We start from the raw sequence: 18,194 nt of genomic DNA on the forward strand, positions 1-18,194 counted from the left end.
GCAAATTACTTCACTGCATAATTTTCATAAAGAATCATCCATGACATTCATTGAATATCACAGTAATAGTCATGTGAAGGTGAACACCCATATGCTTTCAGGATCTAGGCCTAAAAATACAGGTCTTGGCAAGATATGGAGTCTCCAGGGGATTTGCAATCTAATTAAAACTGACAAAAGATTTCTGATCCTAAAACTGAATTAATTTTTGGTAAGATTTATTGAAAGCTACAATTGAGAAGGTGATATTTTTTCCCTTTCCCTTTTCCCTTTTCCCTTTTCCCTTTTCCCTTTTCCCTTTTCCCTTTCCCTTTCCCTTTCCCCTTTCCCCTTTCCCCTTTCCTTTTCCCCCTTTCCCTTTCCCTTCTTTTCTTTTCTTTTCTTTTCCATATTGCTTATACCTATTTGGGTGTCATCTGAAAGCAGCTAATTGTAACAAGACCAAGGTTTTCCCTTTCTTTCTGTCTCAAAAAAATTTGTCACATACCTTATCTCTATCTTTACCATGAAGATTTCATACCATGTATATCAAAGGTATATGTGTAGCTGCCATTGGACCACAATAAATCCCCATTTTTGTTCTGTTTTTTAGATATAATTCCCCAAATCGCCCCTTTTCTGACTGATAAAATGCTTTTCTCTTATCATCACCCTTTCTATGATTTAAATAGAGATTTTTCATTCATTTTTCAGAGCTATGTTGTATCACTAGTCATGAAGTGTCTTGGTGAGATGGAAAAACAAAACCAAGAGCCCAGTGCATAAAGTTAATAGTTATTTCTTAAATCTCTGAGTTTCATTTACGACTAGAAAGGCATAGACAGAGTCTCTGAATATTTATGCTGAACATTAGCCAGCTTCACATAAACAATAGGAAAAAAATCTTATATGACAGCTATTGATATGCAATGCATTCATAAGAAAATGATGTTTGTCCACAAGCCCACCTAGTCTCACAGTGCCAGCCTCCACGCTCAGCTTTGCAAAATTGTCATCCACCTTTTCTGGCATATGATGTACAGTGAGCAAAAGTTCAATACACTTCAGGTTTGAAAGGGAGTATGAAGAAGTTAGGGGACAAATAGAAGTATCAGAATGCAGAATAAATATTGCTACATGTCACCAACCAAACAAGCAAGTGTACAGCAAGAAATTTATGACAACTCTGGAAGAAAGAGAATTTGTTGCCCCAACTGGAAATAAATCACTCAACAATATGAAGAAATCAGAAAAATAAGAATCAGGAAGCTGGATACAGCAGAACTCAACTTGTATCTACCGGGCATCGTGAAAAGCAGAGCTCCCAAAAGCCAGCGACAGCAGGAGGTGATGATTACTGTGACTCTCTGCTTCACTAACAATATCTACCACAAATTGCTTGTTATGCATCCTTCCATACCAGCAAATGAAAAGTAAGATTTTCTGTTTGAAAACTCATGTGAGAATAGTGCAGGAATAGCTAACTGATATGGTGACGGCGTTCATGTTTTCTGTTTGTTCTTGTTGCAGGGGAACTGAGGTGGGGTGGCCACAAGAACAGAACCCCACCACCCAAGGACATGTTATCTCAAACCCACTCACAGAGCAGGATGGGCTCAGTGGGGCACAGCAATTGCTATTCTATCATTTCTAATCTGCCACACACGCACCACACTTTCACGGGAACAAGGTTCCTGCTACTCCACACCACCTCAGGCAGGCACAGTAAGCCAGAGGACTGGGACCAGGACTGGGACCCTTGCTCCAGCCACTCCCTCCGCCCCAGCCATCAGGTCCCATCTGGTGGCCTGGCCGCAATGGGTCTTGGCTCCATTTTGGGCCCAACCTTCTGCATCCTCTCGGAGGACCACTGATGTGTTCTCCACCCTCTCTGATCTAATAAAGAGGGCTACTATCTTATTTATTAATTCTGTTATAAAATGTTAGACATTAACAGCAGCAGTAGAACCAAATTAATCTATTCCTGCTTGGCTTTTTAGGTCATTATTAACCCAGTTAGCTAGAGCTGGGCAGATGCAGCCAACATCTCATTTGTCTGGGCTGTGCTTTCAGGTAGGCTTCACCCCGTGACAATTCTGTGTTATACACTGAGCTTCATGTAAACATTTCTAGGATTTTTTTTTTTACATTAATGTCAATATACCGGTGGGTACCATAAGGAGATTATCCAGCTAAATTTTTAGATGCCAATTTTTCCCATTGTCTGTTTTTTTGGGGGGGTGGGGGTGGTGGTTTTTGTGTTTTACTTTCTCCAGTTATGCGATACCAAGGCTTGCTTATGGACTTCACCTCATGAAAAATGATACCAGCACTGACACTTTTACTTCTTTGGTGTACCCTCCTTTATATTAAAGTGACTGTAATTCCTACTAAGTGTAGGCAAGCTCTTTAAAAGCTTTAGCAAAGTGGCACCTGTGTAATCCTAAGTAATTAAAACAAACATTACCCGGTAACTTACTGGTACATATGCACAGACTGCATATATTTTTTATATTACATGATAAATAAAACCCTTGCGTATCACAAAAACTCTCTGTGAATTCATCATAGAAGTAACAAATAGATTGTCCTCTTCATGAGGTTATTAATTATCTCAGTGGAACTGTTCTAATGAGAAAGGAGAGGCAGTTCATGAGTTGCACAGCGTGACACCATGCTGATGGGTATGTAGCCATGTTACAGCTCTGCATTGGGTCCTTAGTTTAAATTGGTATAGCTTCACTAAAGTCATTGGAAGTATGCCAGTTTATATTTGCTGTTGATTTGGCCTTCTGCTCATATGGTGAGATTAAACTTAAATAACTTGTCTTCCACTTTTTATGCAAGCTTATACAAGGTCAAGTTTGGAGTAAAGTCTGCCAAATTCTCCCTGAAGGTGCAGAACTATTGCAGTTCGCAGTTGATAAACAGATACTTTTAAAAACACTTTTTTTTCTGAGCTATTAGTAAGTACAGGTAGATAAATTCATCTGATTTGATTTCAGATCCATAAAAGCGTCATAAGTTCAAGAAGTTAACTGAAGCACGGAAGTTAACAGATTCACATTGACTTGAAGACATCCATAGAAGAAAGCATAAAAAGAGTAGAGGAAGGAAAACCAGGATATATAAAACACAGAAATAAATGAAAATTACATAGAAGCAGAGAAGAAGAGACCGAAACAAAAATTGTTTTCTGTATTTGAAATTTATTTTGATTTGTTAAAATGGTCTTTTCTTCCAAATTATGAGAGATCAAATTGTCATCTACGTTAGTATTTCTTCAAGGTGCTGTGATATTAAAGATATTCTATAGGCTTTTGAAGGTTTTATTAGTGAAAGTGGGTTTCCACAATATGCTGGTAGAACTTAGGGTGATGGCAGCCCAGTTTATTTCTTCTTGGGCCAAAAGTATTGTGGGGGAGGAAAGGAAGTTGTGATTTATAATTCTGGCCGTTCATTTGCAATGCTTTTGTTAAAAGCCTGTATAGGAATCTAAAAACTCAAAATAATTTTGTATTACTGCCAAATATTCACATATGTTTTTCCTAATTCCAGGTAAATGGGTGTTCACATTCCCTCTACTTACAATTACGATTTTAAAGACTGAATAAAATGAAAAATAAAACGCTCTTTATGTTATGACTAGTGTTTGCATTTCATTCATCTCAGACAACTGCTATTTCACACTCCATGCTTAGCTTCAAATTGTATTCTCAGATGCTAACCCAACGCGGCATTTTCAGCCTGGCATTTCTCTGTTTGGATTTTTTCCCCCAAGTTTCACAGGGTTTGTCATTACCTTGGCTTCTGAAAGTCAGGCAGTTTACGTTCTTGCAGTTCTCAGGCTTCTCGACACACAGGTCACTAGCACCCTTGCAAACACTCCCTGCTCTCCTGCTCTTCCTTCTGGCTATCTGACATAACCTGATGGCTTTGGCTGCTTCATGCTTTCCTTTTCATCACCTCAGATGCTTTGGATATTCTGCCATAAACCTTGACTACGCCACACACTCTTTGTTTAATTAGGCTGTGTTTTAAAAAGAAAGATAAATCGATCTGGTTTAGCTTGCAACTGTGAATACTTTTTCTCAGTTTGTGGTTACACATAACCATCGATCACAATACTGTGCTACCTTGCCTCAAAGCAGCTATCCTCGTTTTAGTCATAAAGCAACTGTTCCTGGTAACTATTCAAATCGTGGGCTAATAACGTTTTAAGAAGGAATTCCCACAGATTTTCCTTTAACCAGAGATTAAACCTGTATCCAGAAGTGCATGAAACTCTGGAGGAAACTCTGGGGGAGGAAAGAACGAAGGCATGTGTCTGTTATAACTTCATTTAATGAAATTATAAGAGATTTCTGTTCCCTTCTGGAAAGGAGAGGCGGGGGAGGAAAAAAGGAATAATCACTGAAACCCTTCTGTGATAAAAAAACTAAAGCAAACTAAAAAACCTAAAAAAAAAAAAAAAACAAACAAAAAACCCCCAACGGTAGAAATCTGCCACACATGCTGCCATCGTATCATTTGGCATCTGAGGGATTTTTCGCAGAACGATCCTTGCAGGAACAGAGGCAGGATGCTGAGCCGGATTCACTCAGCTTGGCTGCTATATTCTGGGTCGAACCGAGTGCCACATCTCATATCTGAGGTGAAGGATGAATCCAAGTCTCACACAGTCATAACCACCGGCATAATAAATGCCATCTCCTACCTTTGCAGCTTGGAGAGACCTGTCTTGAGGATTTTGTTTGTTGATTTCATTGCCCTCACAGGTGACACGATTCCATAGATTCAACATGAATTGATTACTGCATTTGGAAGAACAAAACTGTATTTTTAAACAAATATGCCATTCATTTAAAAGAGAACCTTCAAAACTGGCTGCAAGGCTTACATTACATTTAGACTATCAGAACCCTTGAATTTCATGGGGTTTTGTTTACCTAAAAGCTATTTTTCCTTATTAAAGTGTATGATAAGACTTAGAAGAAGAAGGAATAGGTGACTTAGGTATAAGAAAACAAGGAAATCAAAGGAAAAAGTCCTTACCAGAAAACTTTCAACCTATCTCTACTTTTTTTTCAGCATCTACTGATGTTTCTCACTGTTAATTCATATTGCAAGGTGTAAGTCAATACGCTGAATAAGAAAACAAAGAATCAAAATTAAATACTCCACTACTATAATAAAAAATCAGGAAATTGAAAGAATGGCAAAATGGTAATCTCCCAGAACAGCCATTTTAGCTTCAGCAGCATAGACATCTCTTGCTAATTGACCTTTTCTGATAAGGAAAAAGCTACATTGCTTTACTAAAATGACACTTTGGAGCATTTTGCAATGGGCAATTACAAGAATCCAGGCATCACTTCAATGAGGCTGACAAGCTGTGACAAGGAGATGAAGACTTTTTTTTTTTTTTTTTTTTTTTTTTTTTTTTAAGCTAGAAGTCAAAATTCAAATGCTTGATTGATACATATGATACCTTTACAAAAGTAGATTAATTGAATTTTGATTACAGTGCAGATTAACAGTCCAGATGAATGATATCAGATGAACATCAAACATTTTTAGATCACTTATAGGAAAAAAGTTTCAGAAGAGACAACATAGTAAGAAGGTTTTTTTTTCTGCCATACATTTACAAAATATCATTTAATTTTTAAGGCTAAAGATAGCCTTGCTGTTTCAGTGACAAGGTATAACACTGGGCTTGCAGCAAATGATTGTCAAGCTGCTTCTAGTGTTTACTGTCAAATTCTGTAAAACACAAGTACATTGTGTCTTACAAGTCTTGAAAAGAAACAACTGTGAAATGTCCAGAAAAGGAAGAGGTTTTCCTTCTAGACTTACTAAACATCATCACTATGTGAAATTTTGTACTGAAACAGACACATACTAAATTTCTCCATCTTCCCGCTAGATGTTAGGCTAAATAATTACAATATTATGCTGTCTAAAAATCCTTATTTAAGCTTTCTGGAACTGGCCAGAATTTTCAAGAGAAAAACATATAATGTATTTACAGACTATATAGATGCCCAAAGATGAAAAAGAGTATGTTTATTACTTTCCTATATATACTTCTAAATTTTATTACATAGTGACAATTGTTTTGAGTCCTTTCTTATAGAAATCTTTTGCATGTTCAAGCATAGCACAAGATGGATATCAAATATGAGTAGCTAAAAATATAGATACTTAAGGCCAGACTAAGTCTGAAGGTTTTCAGAGCAAGCAAAAGAAACCTATTTCCCTTTCCATTCTGGAAGAGCCAAAAAACCCAAACCAAACCAAAACAAAACTCACTTCTTTAAATTTCCTAGGTGTTATACACCTGGAATCTACATTTATTTCATCTAACTCATGTGTATAATTTCATAGTTATGGGATAAATATCAGTGAAAAAAATGCTATTGTCATTCAAAGTGAACAAAGTGACTTCACTGTATTATTGTTTGGGAAATAACAGCATCACATACTCGTTTTAACAGTATGATGCAAAATAAGATTTATTGCTTTGTTTTCTGGTAAGAGTAACTGCCCATATTTTTACTGAAATCAGTGTAAATCTAAATGTTAAGGAAGCAACAGAAATCTGGGCAAAGGTAGAATTTAGTTAAGGGAGTGGTATGGTGCCAAGTTCTCAAAGACAAAAATGTGGCAGCCACAGAGATTTTTTTTTTTTTCATTCTTGAAGATAATTGGGGGAAATAATACAGCTCATAAGAAGCTACAATAAACTCTAAAGTTCCATTTGTAACAATTATCTTGGTATCAAAGAAAATCTTGGAAGCTGTCATTCACTCTTTCTTTTCCTGCTCTTTCTGATGAAAAAAAAAGTGTTAGAAAAAATAGTGCAAACATGCAGAAAATAACTACATTTCTTTTTTTACTGACAATCAATTGCACAGAAGATACTTATTTTCAAGGGGTATTTTTTTAAGGAATGTTTAGAAAACACATCTCAAACAGCAAAGGAAGGTGTTTTTTCCTTTTTCTAGTTATTAATGGATTCTGAGTATCACTAAGAGTGAGTCAACGGAAATATCACATTTCCAAGTGGCAAATTAATCTCATCTTTACAGAATAAATATAAAGCATCCATAAAACCTGTACATATAACACAATTCCATGAGAAAAAAGGAATACTAGATCCTCTTATGTTGTTAGAGATCAGATTAAACTTTGTTCTATCTGAAAATGTAACCTCTATGTGTCACACAAAATAACTAAAATTAATCAGTAAACTGAATGAAGATGAAGCCTCCACCACAAAGATAGGCTGACATCTTTGGTGAAACAACAGCAGGAAGGAATTTAACATAGAATTTGAATAAAAAAACCTTCCTTAACTAATCTTTTCCTAGCTTTGTATATTTAACAGGGTCAAACACAGTAAATAGGTTAATAGATAAATCTGTGGAAGCGCTAGATAGTAGTTTTGGCCAAGTGGTAGTATTGCTTACACAATGTTAAAGACAAAGACATTTAAAAAGCAAAGACCTTTGCAAATTAAGCTATATAGAAAAAGCTTGGCAACAGCTGGCCTGGATCCACAGTTAGTATTAGCTAATGTGCCTATTCTAATTTACAGAAGCTGAAACTGGCTGATATTAAATTTACCTGTGCAGTGATTCTAAGGGCAACCTGATGTCTTGGTTTCCAAATGCAGAAGGCTGGATACTATGAAACACCCTTTTCATCCAGGAAAATTCCTATTCAGTCTATGGACCCGGACCTGGGACCTCAGAGGCTGTTTGGAAATATCCTCTCTATTCTGAAATACAGAAATCTCAGAATATTGTTACTTTTTGGACAAGGACCGCATATATCATTTCTGGCTGCCTTTTTAATATTTTACTTTTATGCCCAACACTTCAGAGTAATCTGCTACCAGTAAGTTTTCTCTAGTTTGTTACAGGCGATGTCATTGCCTTCCTTTAAGTATTTTTTTTTTTAATCTTATCCTCAAAGTGTATTTTTGCACAAGCTAGAAATGTGTTATTAAGCTTGTTGATCCTTTAAAAAGTCATTATCCTGATGGTCTTTATCACAAATGAGAAATCTCACTCTGAAGTCTCCCTATAAAGTTTTAAAATACTGGATATGACAACAGCCTTATTTATTAAAATTTCTTCCCCTCTTCAGTGGGGCTCTGGGTGGATTCATGAACTAATCCACTCAAAATCAATTGCATAGCCAAAGCATAAGACAATACACAGTAAGAATGGAGGGAAATATTAAAATATAGACATACTTTACAGAAACAATACCTGTGTAGTAGATATACTTATAAATTATGATTCACCGACACATTTTTTGGTTATTTCATGTATAATTTACAGGAGACAGACCAGATGAAAGGAAGTATTGAAAGTATCTTATCCAAGTTTCAGCCTCATGGATAAGAATGGGAAAAAAGTATTGTCTTTTGGTTTATCACTAATGAAACAGAAGAGTTGCAGCATACAATAATGAGTGTCAGAATCAGAGAAGTCAGAAGAGCAGATTTCTGAGGGATTAAAGCTTTTCATTGTTTATGTATAAAGTAAGCGATTTATTAAAAAGAGTTGCTGAAGAACAAAAGCATAAAAGACCCATTCTTTTGAAATGCATTTTCCCTAGCCTCCCTAAAAACATATTTGTAGACCTGTACAATAAATAGAAAGCTAAGCAAAGAATAACATTAGTATGTGCACTTATAAAAAAGAAAAGAAGTGCAAAAAAATCTGGCCAGCTGGTAAAAAAGTAGAATTAATGTGCCTTTGTGTATCAGATTTGCAAGAATGCAAATATTGCAGCTTTTGGTCAGCTGGTTTAAAGATTAATTTCAAACAAGTAATTTTTTTTCCTTAAGGAAATGGACTAATAATAGACAGGTCATAAGTATGCAAACAGGGCTGACTCTGCCATAAAAGCGGAATAGGTTGCCAACTTGAGCAGCAAAATATTGAGGCCAGCAAAATTAATTGTGAACATGGTTTGTGGGTCTTCAGGTCTTTTTCTGCGTTATCTTAAACAGCAAGACTTTTGTATTTGTACATAATTTTATCGGTCAACCAGTAGATCCAGTGAATTCTATTCAATTGGTGTTTTAAAACTATCGAAGTATACCTAAAAGCCCTTAGTATTATTATAAAATATATTACAAGCAATGTAATCTTATTTTAAAATGCATCCTTACCTAACATACTACAGTTTTCTTTCACATTTCCCTAAATTTTTGCCTAAAAGAAGTGTTAAATACAAAACTGTCTATCTTCTTTTTTAAAAGAAGACTTCAGATGAAAAGAAAAGAAATTAAAACAAAGTAACCCACCCACCCACCCCACCCCACCCCACCCCACCCCAAAGAAGCAAACCAGATGATTTATCTTTGGATGCCTGCCTTCAAACATCTGAAAGGACTCAAGCTATCAGAGTTTTGATTGACAATATCTTGTCTTGATCAAAGTGCATTAGTTTATATCTGCCATTTACCACTTAGTATTGAGTTTGTTCTGCAACTCTTTGTAATTATTTTTACTTTTAATTTGATATCCTCAATAAACTTTCTTATCTCTAACTTGTCCCCTTTTTAGAATGTATCTCTTGAACCTTAAACTGATATGTGCACCAATAGCTCAGTGTAAGTCTGAGTAGTATAAACGTTTATTTATGATGCAAGACTTGGAGTAAGAATCTCAGTGTAGGAAATACTGCAGCGGTACAGTTCAGACCATCAAAAGAAGTGTAAAAAAGCAAAGTGATATAGAAAAGTACAATACGTTCTGAGTTAAGGTAGTGGCACCCAGATTCCCATTGTCTAAACTGAGGATGGAGCAGAAGGGCAAGCTTGGACTAGAAATGGACTCCAGATCTATGCATAAACAGCACTGTGGTTTAGCCATAGAAATAACACCCTTTCCTTGTAGTTACAATATTTCATTTTCATCTGTTGCCATGAGTTAGTGACAAAAAGCCAGCACTAACCCAGATTTCCCAAGCTTTCTTGCTCTTTTTAGGTCTACGACCTTGAATTTTTCAGCTTTCATAATGGAAATACATCCTTTGATATCTCAAACGAGATGCTACTTTTGTCTGGCAACAAATTCAAATAAATTAACTGGACTTGAAATTAAAAGCTACTGTATTAAAAATTAATCACTAGAAACTTTAAAATCACTATCAGCTCACATCACGAACCTTTTCTATTTCCATGTGTTATGACTCAGCCTTTCACAGGATGAGACGTATCTATAACTTTGCAAACTGACCTGAAAAGCTTAAGGTTTACATGATTTAAAGACACACATTCTACTAAACACTAGGAGCTAAAAGCTAAAAATCTTTGGAAAGAATATATATGGGATATGAAGGAGAACAGCTGTATGCACATGGATTATTACTTGAGAAAACCAAAAGATGAAAGGGAGGAAGGAGGGAGGCAAAAAGTGGAGGGAAGGAAGGAAGGAAGGAAGGAAGGAAGGAAGGAAGGAAGGAAGGAAGGAAGGAAGGAAGGAAGGAAGGAAGGAAGGAAGGAAGGAAGGAAGGAAGGAAGGAAGGAAGGAAGGAAGGAAGGAAGGAAGGAAGGAAGGAAGGAAGGAAGGAAGGAAGGAAGGAAGGAAGGAAGGAAGGAAGGAAGGAAGGAAGGAAGGAAGGAAGGAAGGAAGGAAGGAAGGAAGGAAGGAAGGAAGGAAGGAAGGAAGGAAGGAAGGAAGGAAGGAAGGAAGGAAGGAAGGAAGGAAGGAAGGAAGGAAGGAAGGAAGGAAGGAAGGAAGGAAGGAAGGAAGGAAGGAAGGAAGGAAGGAAGGAAGGAAGGAAGGAAGGAAGGAAGGAAGGAAGGAAGGAAGGAAGGAAGGGAGGGAGGGAGGAAGGAAGGAAGGGAGGGAGGAAGGAAGGGAGGAAGGGAGGAAGGAAGGAAGGAAGGAAGGGAGGAAGGGAGGAAGGGAGGAAGGGAGGAAGGGAGGAAGGGAGGAAGGAAGGAAGGAAAGAAGGAAGGAAGGAAGGGAGGGAGGAAGGGAGGAAGGGAGGAAGGGAGGAAGGGAGGAAGGAAGTGATTTAATTTTGTATAGAAGGGGACATATCATACACAAGGTATGAAACAGAAAATGATGCCTGGCTTAAGAAAGAAACTTCCCTACCTGCCAGAGAGAAATGATGACGAAGGGACTGCAGAATGAAAGCAAAAGCAACTGCAGAGCTGTGTTTTTTTAAAAAATCTAGTGTTTACAGTTGTTACTGTGTGGTTTAAGTTGGCAGTGACATATTATTTTGGCACATTGTCATTTTTACTTTCATTATGGTTAAGACTCAGCAGAGATGTTATATCAGTGCTGTAAGGGACTATGTTTATTAAAGGAGCTCCAAGAGCACATTGTAGTGCTGCTGTATAACATGATTTATAAATGCTTTTACATCCATCAGTGTCATCTGGGGTTAGTATAAAACACAGGTTCTGGGATTTGGACAGTTTGGCATTGTACAGACAGTACACCATGACATGACAATACTAATTTGCTAATTAAATCAACTTTATCTGCTTTAGGTTGTAATCACCTTTCCAGACAATGTAGTTAGATGCACATTGTATTTCCAGTTCTAGATGTAAATAAAATAAACAATTTCTGCATTTTCAAAGCCCATTTCATCTTTACATATCCACATACAATTTTCAGTCTCACACAGCATGAGTATTCAAAATAATAGAGACTCATAAAATCCATGTGAATATACATTTAGAGTGGCTACACAATCAAAGGTACTTTTAACTGCTAGCCTTCTTTTATAAGATGTAAACCACAATATTTATAAAGAAGGATATTTGAAGATTTATTCCTGGCTTTGATCAACTTGCAGCAGAGTACTTTTGTCTGTGAAGAGCCACAGCGGTACACATGTCAATACAACTAATGGTTATTAATACACATGACTTAGTTATTTCACTCGATGTCAATATAACTATGTATGTGTGTGTATAAAAGAATATATATTTATCTATAGATAAAAAAATCCTCACATCTGGTCTATATATTACTATGTGAAGACTACATCTTTCTAATAACATAAGAATTTATGATTATTTTTTTTTTTAATTAAAAAGTGGGTCTTTTTTTTCCCTGTTGTTTTTAATTATCCTATAAGCTAGCTTTTACTTTCCTCATCCAAAACTGGAAGTAAAATTGCTGGTAAAATTACTGCAGGAAAGAAATTTTCCAAAGTTTCTAACACAATTTTGATCTTTTGTCCCACAGGAAAAACAATTCACTTGATAAATGAAGCACATGACTGATACCAGTAAATAAATGTCAATAGTGTTCAGACCCTTCAGGAATTGTTTCTAACAAACATGAGTAAAATATATATGTTAAAACATCAGCTTCTAAGAGCAAGTAAAAATATTACTCCTTTGGCATGTTTTATTTCCTGATGCTTTTCCATGAGAAGAAGTTGCTGTAGTCCATCAAATTATTGCCAATCATTATATCTCTACTTTCATACTAACAACTTCGTGCCTTGCCTATGAACAGGACGTGTATCCACTTCCCTCACTCTGCACAATCTGGACAAAAGTTATCCAATTATTATGGGCCCCAATGAAATGCACCCCCAAGTGCTGAGGGAGCTGCAGATGTTACTGCCAAGCTACTCTCCATCCTTTTGGAAAGGCCATGGAGAACAGAAGAGGTGCCTGAGGGCTGGAGGAAAGCCAGTGTCACTCCAGTCTTCAAAAAAGGTAGGAAGGAGGACCAAGGAAACTACAGGCTGGTCAGCCTCACCTCCATCACTAGAAAGGTGATGGAACAGCTCATCCTGGAGGTCATCTCGAAGCTGGTGGTGGAAAAGAAGGTCACCAGGAACAGTCAAAATAGATTCACGGAGGGGAATTCATGCCTGACCAACCTGATAGCCTTCTATGACGGAATGACTGGCTGGGTAGACAAGGGGAGAGCGGTGGATGTTGTCTACTTTGACCTCAGCAAGGCTTTTGCCACCATCCCCCACAACACCCTCACAGGTAAGCTCAGGCAGCGTGGGTCAGAAGAGGGGACAGTGGGGTCATTGAGAACTGGCTGAACGGCAGAGCTCAGAGGGCCGTGATCAGGGGCGCAGAGCCCAGCTGGGGGCCTGTAGCCAGCGGTGCTCCCCAGGGTCAGTGCTGGGTCCAGTCCTGGTCAGCCTGTTCATCAGGGACCTGGATGAAGGGACGGAGTGTCCCCTCAGCCAGTTTGAAGATGATACAAAATTGGGAGAAGAGGCTGATACACCAGCCGGCTGCACTGCCATTCAGCAAGACCTGGACAGGCCAGAGAGTTGAGTGGAGAGGAACCTCATGAAGTTCAACAAAGGCAAGGGTAAGGCCCTGCACTGGGAGGGACAACCTCACGCACCAGTACCGGCTGGGGCTGACCTGCTGGGAGGCAGCTCTGCAGAGAAGGACCTGGGAGTTCTGGTGGACAGCAAGTTGCCCGTGAGCCAGCAGTGTGCTCTGGTGGCCAGGAAGGCCAAGGGGACCTGGGGTGCATTTGGAGGAATGTGGCCAGTAGGTTGAGGGAGGGTATCCTCCCCCTCTACTCTGCCCTGGTGAGGCCACGTTTGGAGTACTGTGACCAGTTCACGAGAGAGATAGGGAACTGCAGCAGAGGGTCCAGCAGAGGGCTATGAAGATGACAAGGAGACTGGAGCACATCCCTTATGAGGAGGGGCTGAGAGAGCTGGACCTGTTTAACCTGGAAAAGAGAGGACTGAGAGGGGATCTTACCAATATCTACAAATACCTTAAGGGTGAGTGCCAAGTTGTTGGGGCCAGGTTCTTGCCCGTGGTACCCAGCAGCAGGACCAAGAGGCAATGGGCACCAATGGCACCACAGTAAGTTCCATCTGAATATGAGGAAAAACTTTTTTACCTTGAGGGTGGCAGATCACTGGGACAGGCTGCCCAGGGAGCTTGTGGAGTCTCCTTCTCCCGAGATGTTTTAAACCCACGTAGATATGACTCTGTGCAACCTGCTGTAGGTGAATCTCCTTTAGCAGGGGGTTGGACTAGATGATCTCCAGAGGGCCCATCCCACCCTGACCATTCTTTGATTCGAGCTTGTTCCCTGGCTGATCATTGTGTTTCTTGGGACTGAGCTGTTACTTCATGATCTCTGATGCCTATTTTAGATTTCCGTGAGCCATACAAAAACTTGTCTTCCAAATCAGAGAAGAAATTTTTGCAAGACAGTTGCTTTGTATAGCTGTTGGGAGCAGTGCGTAGCTAAGCTTACAGCAGTGCAAAATGGCCACCCAAGTGCCAGAGGAGTTCATCACAACAGTGACTCAAGTCTTCCTGTAGTGGGACAGCTCCCAGAGCCCGTGTGTGATTTAGAGAGACGTAGAAGGTGAAAGAACAAAAGTTCACTGCTCTGGAAAAAAAAAAAAAAAAAAAAAAGAAAACAATCAGTGTGGAAGCAGATATTATTGATTTGGATGACATGATGCATGCTGCGATTTATTGCCCTGTACTGAGGCAGAATGGCAGCCCAAGTTCTGTAATTGAAAACCAAGTGGTGGGAAAATTGCAGGGGTTTCTTCAGTGCAGAAGTGGTTGCTATCACTTTGGGAACTGACTGTCCCAGGCTTTTCGAGTTTTATGTTCCAGTTTAACTGTCAAGACAACTGGTGAGATTCTTGTGATGCTGCTTATCTCAATATCTCAAATGCATCTAAACTTGTAGCTGATTTTCATTGATCTGAGTTTTCGAATTGTGTTAAAAACTGTGACTTCTATAAGCTGACCTTCAGTCCTTTGTTGCTGAAAACCTTACAGAAAAATAGCACATACGGAAAGCAAGTGATATAAGAACTATTTTTCCCTACCAGTGTGTGAAATGACTAATGAAAAAAACCTTTTCTTTCACATAACATTGTAATGACAATGATGTGCATCACATGATTATCAATCAGTGCTGATATACATGATGTACATGGACGCACACAGATGTAAAGTGATCAATCGGGTGTGAATTTCATCGTGATCTTCTACATGAAACATTTAAGGACAAAATGGAGCAACATTACTAGATCCCATGAGTTTTGCACAAAATGTTTTGCAGGACACTCCATAACACTGGTCTTTTGATCATTCAGATCAGGCACAGGAGTAGAATATATTTTTCCTCGTTTCACTGATGAGCACAACCACTTTTCCTTAGTGAGAAAAGTGGAAAAAAATGCAGGGCAGGAGACGAGTCTAAGAGATGTATGGAAACAAGTCACTGACCCATGACTGGAAAGCTTGTCTGTGTCCCACAGGTTAGACATAGTCATAGAAATTTTTCATCATTTTTAAAGAACAATCTTTCTGAATATGGATTGCCTTCTCCTTTATTGCAGCTGCACAGACTTTAAAACCAGATTCAACAACTGGAGAACTTTATCAAACTTGCAAACATGAAAAATTATTAACAAGAATGTGGTCAGATCTGCAGGCTGTAACCAATAAATAAATGAGAGGTTTTTAACAGAAGAACAGTGTGCCAGCCAAAGCCCTTCGTCAGACTATAATTACAACCTACTTTTAAAAAATCCAAATATGTGAAGTTAGAGTGCAATTAGACCAGGGATAGGAACACCTGCTGATTAGCTCACTTGTCTTATCTTTTCAGTTCTATCACGCATGGTGTTACAAAACAGTGATCTTGAGTGAGACACCCGGTTGGCACCCAGCATTCTGTAAACTTCTCAGCTTTTTCTGCTGTCTGCTTTGCAGCTCTCTGCAGAATTCAGGAGATGCTGGAGGAGCTGAGAAGTTACTCCCTTACTAAAGGAGGATGGATTTACATGTGCTGGACCTTTGCAATATACTACTTTGCAATGTTTGCATAAGCATTATAGTATTTTCTGACTACCCAAGGGCATCCCTCTACCTAGTCCTTTCTACAAGCCCTTGCATTGCTGCCTGCCTGAACTCATAGTGGTTTCTGATCTTGATCCTCCCAGCTACATGTTCGATGCAGCAAGAATTGAGTACAGTATATCTAGGGGCTCTAAATGTTATTTTTGTGCTTTTCACTGATCTGGGCATATGTAGGGGGGGTGAAGGAGAAATTCAGGCTGCAATGGCATTCTTTGTTGTACTCTATAAAAGACTCTCCCTGTTACGGACTGTAATCTTTCTTCAGGTGCAAGATGGAGGTATTGTGACTGGTCTTCTGATGGACCTCGCAGCAATATGTAAACACCTGTCTATTACACAAGCATGAAAAAATGCAAATGATGGGAAATGATAGAAGGTGTGGCTGTAAAACTCCTGAGGAACAAACTGATCAACCTCTTCACAAACTGGTATTGGTCAATGGGATTGGTTTTCCTCAGGAATGAATAATTACAGTCAACTTAGGCTTTCAGAACCTTCCCATATTAGTAGATGTCAGATGGCAGAACAGCCCAAATAATTTGTAAACGAATTAATAATCTTATTTTATTGAAACACTTCATTTACTTTTCTAATTCAAAGTGATCACATGGATCATAAAAAAGTGTAAGGAAAAACATTTCAGTTTTGTGTAACCAAGGGAGTCATATGATTATCTGATGCCAATCAAGATTGCAAAGACAAAATTACACAAAGTTTATTAAAGAATTTGAGATGCAAGAAATATTTTCAAAATGCCTTTTAATTGGTGACCTTTATTTAAGAATGGGTCACGAGTAAGGGAGTAAGGAAAAGTAGTAAGGAAGAGGTTGGTGTGAGGCTCTGAAGCTGAAGTAATATTGAGAGAAAGGTAAAACCCTAGTGTCATCCTCCACACCTGTTCCAATGGAGCAAGTCTGAGCTGTCCTGTCTCACACATAACAGCCACTTTAAATGCACCCCCTATCAACTCTGTCTCGTGTTCTTCCACTTCTCTGTATGTCACATAGTGGCAGCGACATTCACTTCAGCAAAGCTGTTTGAATTCCCCCAATGAAAACTCATGTGCATCGTGAATATCTGCGGTATAATCCACTTGCGTCCTATTTAATATTCCCTCAGTCTGTTCTCACCAATACAGTGGAAAGATAAGCGAGACAGCTATGCACAATTTCTCTGTAATATCTTCCAACATAATAAATTACATTTGTTTTGAATTTTACTACTGTGTTACATTAATTTTTCAAACCTTATGTTCCTCTTTTTCCTCTCTGCTTCCTTTTTGTCCTTATCTACAGCACCCCAAGAATGAAATTTTCATACCCACGTAATTTGGAAGTGCCATCTACAAAAAACAGTAGTTCAACTGTAGCAGAAATGTGCACATTAACTTTCTTACTTTACTTCTCAGTGGAAAAAAGAATTAGGAACCAATAGGAAATTCATACCAGGTTTGCTATTTCCAAAATGTTTCTCTCTGATTTAACCATCTGTAGAAATAATAGTGTCCCTCTAGGTAGACCCAACAGGTTTTAAAGTTTCTTTCAAATCTTCATGCTGTAGAAAAACCATACAAAGAGAAGTTCCACACAGGAGAACTTTGGTGCTGCCACTATTCTCGCAATGCAGGAGTGGATTTATCTCAGGAATTGCTCTAATCTGTCCTTTATATACATACACAATATAAAAAATATGTTGATCTTTGTAAAGGATTTTGTGTTTAATACTTTTTCCCATTATGTATCATCCATTCATTCACAATAGGTTGCCTTATTCATGTACTGGATTAAAGTGTGTGATGGCATAATTCTTATACAGAAATAAAATACCAGTTTTTACTACAGTTGACAGCTTTCAGCTAGAATGATGCTTCACTGAATAAATTAAATCATTCAGGATGAATTAATCTTATCACAGTTTGCCTCTTTTCTTCTTTGATGATAAATGGAATTATCTACATGCATAAAAAAAAAAAAAAAAGAAGAAACTACAACATACATACAATCTATGTGCAAAACATGAAGAGGTGCACAAGAAGCATTTTTTCCTTACACCTTCCACACAACTAATTAGTACACCAAACCCCAACTTTTCCTCTTTGCAATTAAGAAGACATTTAGATTAATCACCTCACTCTTTCCTGCTTGAGTAGGAACACAGAGAAAACAACAGTTGTGAAACAGAAGATCTTTGCTAAATAGTTTCTTTGCAGTTTTTTTAAGGTCTCCACTTTAATGGTATAGAATAAAAATGATCCAATTGTATTTGTCTATTTAGAGAGGGACAAAGAAGTTTAATTTTTCTCCAGGTCACTCATATAGAAAAATGG

The sequence above is a fragment of the Falco naumanni genome, chromosome 1 (genome assembly GCF_017639655.2).
Source record: "Falco naumanni isolate bFalNau1 chromosome 1, bFalNau1.pat, whole genome shotgun sequence".
Taxonomy (NCBI): Eukaryota; Metazoa; Chordata; class Aves; order Falconiformes; family Falconidae; genus Falco; species Falco naumanni.